Source organism: Lissotriton helveticus, chromosome 1_1, assembly GCF_964261635.1.
Source record: "Lissotriton helveticus chromosome 1_1, aLisHel1.1, whole genome shotgun sequence".
NCBI lineage: Eukaryota > Metazoa > Chordata > Amphibia > Caudata > Salamandridae > Lissotriton > Lissotriton helveticus.
Genome location: NC_136057.1, coordinates 1,728,465,765 through 1,728,472,904, shown reverse-complemented (window position 1 = coordinate 1,728,472,904; position 7,140 = coordinate 1,728,465,765).

Genomic DNA, 7,140 nt, shown 5'->3' with positions numbered 1-7,140 from the left:
ATCAATTTTAAACTCTGCCATTGACAGTTTTGTGAACTAGGCAACAAAGGGCCTAAATATCTGGAAAAAAAACCTCTCTGAATACTGCCCGACTAGAACCCTCCGCTCCTCGCACAAGCACCTCCTAACCGTCCCGAAAGTCCGCACGGTTAGAAATGGCGACAGATGTTTTTCTAAAATAGCCCCAGAAATTTGGAACACTCTACCCCTGCAGATTAGAACAGAACCCAATCATAACACATTCCGAAGAAACTTAAAAACCTGGCTTTTTTTTAGGTCTGCCCACTGAATTTCTGCAAGTGCTATGAGACCTACGGGTGATTTACGCGCTATACAAATTCAAATTCGAAGGGCCCTTTTGGTGTGTGAGGGGTATTTAAAAAACACGATGTGCTGCCCACCAATGTAGGAAACACACTTGACCCATGATCAAACTTCATTGATTGCAATCTCCCTTGGGTGGATCTTTTTGTTTATTAATAATTGTAAGGGTAAGTGTTGAAGTACTGGACACAGGATACGAGAGAGTATTCAGTTCAGGGTATTTATTTATGAGATGAAGGTCGCAGGAGAAGCTGTAACAATCCTGCCTCAGCAACCGCCTTTCCTGGAATCACGAGAATCTGGAACCTTACAAGTTCCAAGTATGACCACACAGGTTCTCATGCTCGCACGAGGACGGCAGGAGCATTAGCAACATAACAGTAGGCTGAATCCACCCCAGGTGTTTGTGTAGAGCACCGACTCTCCACTCCCTCCTTTGTTTTCTTCTTTATCAAAGCGAGTACCCTTCCTCTGTATCACCAGACACTCAAATCACTATAGATCTGCTCCATCAACTAGGGTTTAGCATCAATGTACAAAAACTTCATCTGCAACCTTTACAGGTTCAGCCGTATCTGAGGGCTCTTCTCAAAACACAAGTAGATTACCCTATAAATGCAGCAAGGATTGAAAAATTTCAGATACTGCTACCTCAATTTCAAATCAATCAACAACTAACAGAACAGTTATGCGTCTGCTGGATATGATGGCCTTGTGCATCGCCATAGTTTTACATACATGATTACACATGCTTCCACTGCAGGAATGTCTAGCCTGCCGGTGTCCTTAGTCAAAGGGTCAGTTAGTAGATCTACTGTTGATAGACACTCATCGCTCTCTGAAGTGGTGGAGCACACAAAACCTGTTAAAAAGGAAGCTGTTCCTCGACCCTGTTCCCCAGATCGTTCCGACAGTGAACACATCGCTCACCACACATAGGGATTACATCAGTGCTCCCGCGTATTCGTTGATAGTAGCGCGCCGTGTTCCGTATAGGGATGCGAAGAACCCTATGAAGCGCGACACAAAGTGCCAGTCCGCGCCTGACCGTCGCCAGGCGCCAGACCCCCTGTCCCTCTTAATCTTGCTTCTGATTACACATGGCCACCCTGAGATATACAAGTTTGGAGCTTCTCTCCCTAAACCCAGCCTTCCACCCCCCACAGGCGAACGCTCCGATCCCACAGATAGACAGCCACGCCATTGAAGTTCCTTTTCCACCTAACAGCCAAAAGATAAAACCACCCAAGAGCGGCAAACGTAAGAATAATAAGTTCTGTAGTAGGGGATCTCTGTGTATAGTCATAATCTAGTGAGAATAGTCCCGCCCATGTGTGTGGACCCCGGAGCAATCAAAAATAATCTCTTGAGCTGTCTTCATTGCAGTCCTGCATAGACACTTAAGAGAAAATTAAAGACAATAATGCAGCCTGTACCTACAAGGCTACACTGTCCAGTACTTCAACTAGAAATGCCAAGGATATAACACCAATAACACATTTAACACAATCTGTCAAGTTTCACCCATAGAGAAACTTTCCTCCCCTCACCAAATCCTTGGAATGATAGAGAGGAAGGTAAGGACAGACAAGCCTCCATAGGCTGCCATTATGTGTCTGGAAAATGGATACCGACTACGGCAATGCGTTACTTGCCTCCATCAACTAAAGTCTTTTAACAAAACTTCAGACCCTGCAAAATATGGCTGCCAGGATGGTTCTCAATCTCCCTCCCCGCACTTCATCGGCCCCCTGTCTCAGAACGCTTCACTGGCTTCCCATAAAAAAACGCATACATTTTAAACTCTGTTGCCTAGTTCACAAAACTGTCAATGGCAAATGGCCTAAATATCTGGAAACAAAACTCTCTAAATACTGCCAGACTAGAACCCTCCGCTCCTCGCACAAGCACCTCCTAACCGTCCCGAAAGTCCGCACGGTTAGAAATGACCACAGATGATTTTCTAAAATAGCCCAGAAATTTGGAACACTCTACCCCTGCAGATTAGAACAGAACCCAATCATAACACATTCCGAAGAAACTTAAAAACCTGGCTTTTTTAGGTCTGCCCACTGAATTTCTGCAAGCGCTATGAGACCTATGGGTGATTTACGTGCTATACAAATTCAAATTCAAGGGCCCTTTTGGTGTGTGAGGGGTATTTAAGAAACACGATGTGCTTCCAACCAATATAGGAAACACACTTGACCCATGATCAAACTTCATTGATTGCAATCTCCCTTGGGTGGATCTTTTTGTTTACTAATAATTGTAATGGTAAGTGTTGAAGTACTGGACACAGGATACAAGAGAGTATTCAGTTCAGGGTATTTATTTATGAGATGGAAGTCACAGGAGAAGCTGTAACAATCCTGCCTCAGCAACCGCCTTTCCTGGAATCACGAGAATCTGGAACCTTGCAAGTTCCAAGTATAACCACACAGATTCTCATACGAGGACGGCAGGAGCATTAGCAACATAAGATATCTTCTTTTCTTACAATAAACAAAGAAGCAAATAAAGCATAAATATAAAACAGGGATGAGAAACATAAAATTAAACACAAAATATGCGTTAAAAAAAAACCAATATCATTCTTACAACTGAGAAAATCTTAGTTAATCTGACTTCGGTAACAATACTCAATACATAAGAAAATCATCATATTTCTTTGGAATACGACATCGACGTACAGAGTTCAATCGTTTATCACCCTGAATTTCATTGCCAGAAATTTCTTTCTTTACCACTTCAATACTTGAATCCGTGGCATTAGTTTTTTTTTAATACAAGGCAATTCTTCTGAAATTCCAACTCTGCCCATTTTCCAACACCACGTGCCACTTGTGAACTTCCTTAACTCTAAGAGGTTCAGAAAATTTATTTTCTCCATGCCTAACTTAATTTTGACTAAATCTCCTACTTCGACCCTTCCCATCTTACTAGGAATCGTAGTGGTATTCAAAGACACATTTTTCTCAAATAACCATTGTGGAACCAACTTGGTTATGGGCACTCTACCACGCATGAGCTCAAAAGGAATAGCATTGGTGACACCATGAATAATGGTATGGTAAGACCAAACCAACTCTTCCACAGCCCTTCGAACATTACATGGACCTTGAACAGACATTTGTATGGTACCCTTCACCATTCTATTCATGCGCTCCACAATGCCGTTCCCTTGTGGATTATACAAAGAGGTACACATATGCTTGATCCCATGATTCGAAAGAAACGAACGCATAGACAAAGAAGTTAATTGGGTACCATTGTCGGTAAGCAGAATGTGTGGAAAGCTCTCCTTTAAGAAAATAGACCTGAGTAGTTTGATAACGCTATCAGTGGTTATGTTCTTCATGAATTCGACACATATCCATCGTGAACAAACATCCACTAAAACCATAGCAAAACGGCAATCAGCAGATAAGAAATCCATAGGACCAATAAAATCCAAACAGACTTTATCCCAGGGTAAGTCCTTCTCACCAACGATAGAACCCTGAGAATGAGAATCAATTTTCAACCTTTTCTCACTTTCTCTGCACAATGGACAACTCTCAACCGACCCTCGAACATCGCCGTCCATTCCAGGCCACCAGAAGTTTACCTTAAGGCGTTTAATAATCATGCTTTGGCCAGGATGACCCTCATGCACAAGAAGAAAAAGTTTTTTCTTCAGAGACTTAGGTGGAATGAACCTTTCACCTCTCAGCACCAAATCATTGGAACAACAAAGACTAAGCTCCTCTTGCAATTTGATAAAATTACGCAAGGAAGGTTTCACTTCACCCTCACGTTTCCAACCAAGGCGTATAGCATTAACTAGGTCAACAAAATCTTGATCTTCAATGACAGCATGATCCCATTCATCTTTAGAAATGGAGTTATACCCACCTGAACAAACATCATCAAAACCTGCCACCAGACACACATTTTCTTCTTCAAACTCATCAGAATCTCCAGACTGAATAGGCAAACGAGATAAGCAATCCGCTTGTATATTTTTCCACCCAGAAATATGTTCCAAACTATACCTGTACTCTTGCAACTTGGCAGCAAATCTCATTAAGCGGGGAGAACCATTATTAGCTCCTCCAGGAGATAAGATCCTAATAAGAGGTTTGTGATCAGTCCTTAAAGAAAAAATGCATTCCCCACACATAAGTGCGAAAATGCGAAACACCCCACACAGCAGCTAACGCCTCACGCTCAATCACAGCATAGTTGCATTCAGAACAAGTAAGAGAGCGTGGAGCGAAAGCCACTGTCTTTTCCACACCATTTTTTGGGGGGACAAAATAGCACCAATGCCATGAGCACTTGCATCAACAGTCACAAAAGTGTCTCTACCTGGTTCAAACGTAGTAAGAATCCCTGCATTACAATCTCAAGTTTAATTTTTTCAAAAGCTTCAGATTGTTGAGGCTCCCAAGAAAATTGTACTCCTTTCCTAAGCAACAAGCGCAACGCTTCAGTTTTGTGTGCAAAATTTGACACAAATTTGGAGTAATACTCCACTAACCCTAAAAAGGATCTCAACTGATACTGATCTTTATTTGACGGAATAGGTGCACACCTAATAGCCTTCAACAAATCTTCTTTTGGTTTGACTCCAGATTGAAAAATGGTATACCCCAAATAATCTATTTCAGTCATTAGAAATTTACATTTGTCTTTCCTCAAAGTGAGACCAGCATTCAACAAAATGTTAAGCACCTTAGCCAAATTAGCATTGTGTTCAAACTCATCTATTCCAGTAATTAATATTTAATCTTGTACATGTTTTAAATCTTTTAGTTAGGAATGCATCATGCATTGAAATACACTGGCCGCTGAGGCCAGCCCGAAAGGCAACCTTTTAAATTGAAATACACCTTCAATGGTCAAGAACGCAGTAAGTTTCCTAGAATCAGGATGCAGTACTACCTGATGGTAGGCAGATCTGAGATCAAGTTTACTAAAAAATGTAGCCTTATCCATCAAGAGTACCATCTCAGAGATGTTAGGAAGGGGAAACTTATCTTCGATAATGTTCTGGTTAAGGGACCTGAGGTCAACACAAAAGCGAGTTTGCCATCCTTCTTTTGCGTGACCACGACCGGAGAAACCCACTCAGAGGCTTCCACCGGCTCAATTATATCTTGACTCTGCATATCTTCAAGCATTTCCTTAACTTCCTTTCGTATTGCAATGGGAATCCTTCTAAGAGGATGCCTAACCGGAGTGGCATTTTTCTTTAGTTTAATCTCATGTACATACCCCTCCAACTTACCCAAATCAGAGCGAAAAACGTCACTGTACTTAGTTATAACAACATTAACATTAGAAAAATCATCAATGACGAGAACTTTATCCTCAGATCTGGGATCCAGAATAACATGTAAATCGTGTTGCTGTATCCAACCCAAAATTGCTGGACCATCATCAGAAATATACACCTTTCCTGATGAGGATCTGCCTTTGAATTCAAAAGTGGTATCCATGACACCCTTTAAATTAATAACTTCACCACCATACCCCTTAGGAATTATATCGCTCTCAGATAGTAGCATATGCGGCCAACACTCCTTGAATAAGCGGAAAGGGATGATGGTGAACATGGAGCCAGGATCAACTAAGACTGTCACCGATACCCCATTTAAAACAAAAACAGCTTTAGGTCTTTGAAGAACACCATGAGAATTATCATCAATACACAGAGACATGTCAGGAGGAATAACATCATCATCTACATAGGCAACTCTATTGACAGAAGGGTTTCTGCAAGCTTTGCTGATGTGACCCCTTTTCCCACATTTTCTGCAAGTCTTGTCTCAAGCAAAGCACCCTTGAAAATCTGCTGCATGAGACATGCTTCCACAGCGGAAACAACCAACGAATTTGCTTCTACCATCAGGAACAACGGGGCAGATTTATGAGGCCCTTGCGCCACGTTTACGCCGCTGTTGCGTCACGCAAGGCGGCGTAAACGTGGCGCATCCCTACGAACGATTTACAACGTGACGCATCTAGGCAGATGCGTCACGTTGTGAAGCCCTGCGCCGCTTGTGGGCGTTCCGGCGCAGGGTGGGCGTTCCGGGGCAGGTGCGCCTCGCAAAAGTGGCTGAGTGAAATCTATAAGATTTCACTCAGTCACTTTCAGGCCAATGCTGCGTCAAAAGCCTGCGCCTGCTTGAAGCAGGCGTAGGTCTTGATGCAGCATTGGTCAGATAGGGCACCCCCCGAGCCTTGCTGGAGCTGCGTCGCGCTTGCGACGCAACTGCAGCAATGCGCCGCCTTTACGGCACAGATGCGTCACGCATCTGTGCCGTTTTTGCCGCATTGTAAATGAGGCGCACCATGGGTGGCGGAGCAGCGGCGCAGGATGACTGGTGCATCCCTGGGGATGCGCCAGTCATCATAAATCTGCCCCAACATTTTTAAATTTGGACTTGGAAGAAGAAAACTTAGGTCTAACATCAGAATGTTTAGCATCAGTGGCAGAAGAATCTTTTTCAAACTTGTTGATAATATTGACTGTATCATCTTTCTTGATTTCAAGAAGGTGCATTTCCTCCATACATTTATCAGATTCCTCCACGACTTTAGCGATGGCTATAGCTTCCATTAACGTCGGATTCTTGGCTGCCGGAAGTTTCTGTTGCATCCTCTTGTTTTTACACTGAACAATCAATTGATCTCTTATAAGCTGGTCTGTCATTGCACCGAAGTCACACTTTAAAGAAAGTTCTCTCAAGCGAGTTACCATCTGATCAACAGTTTCATTCTCTTTTTGTGGGACAGTGTAAAATTTGTGTTTCTGCATTACAATGT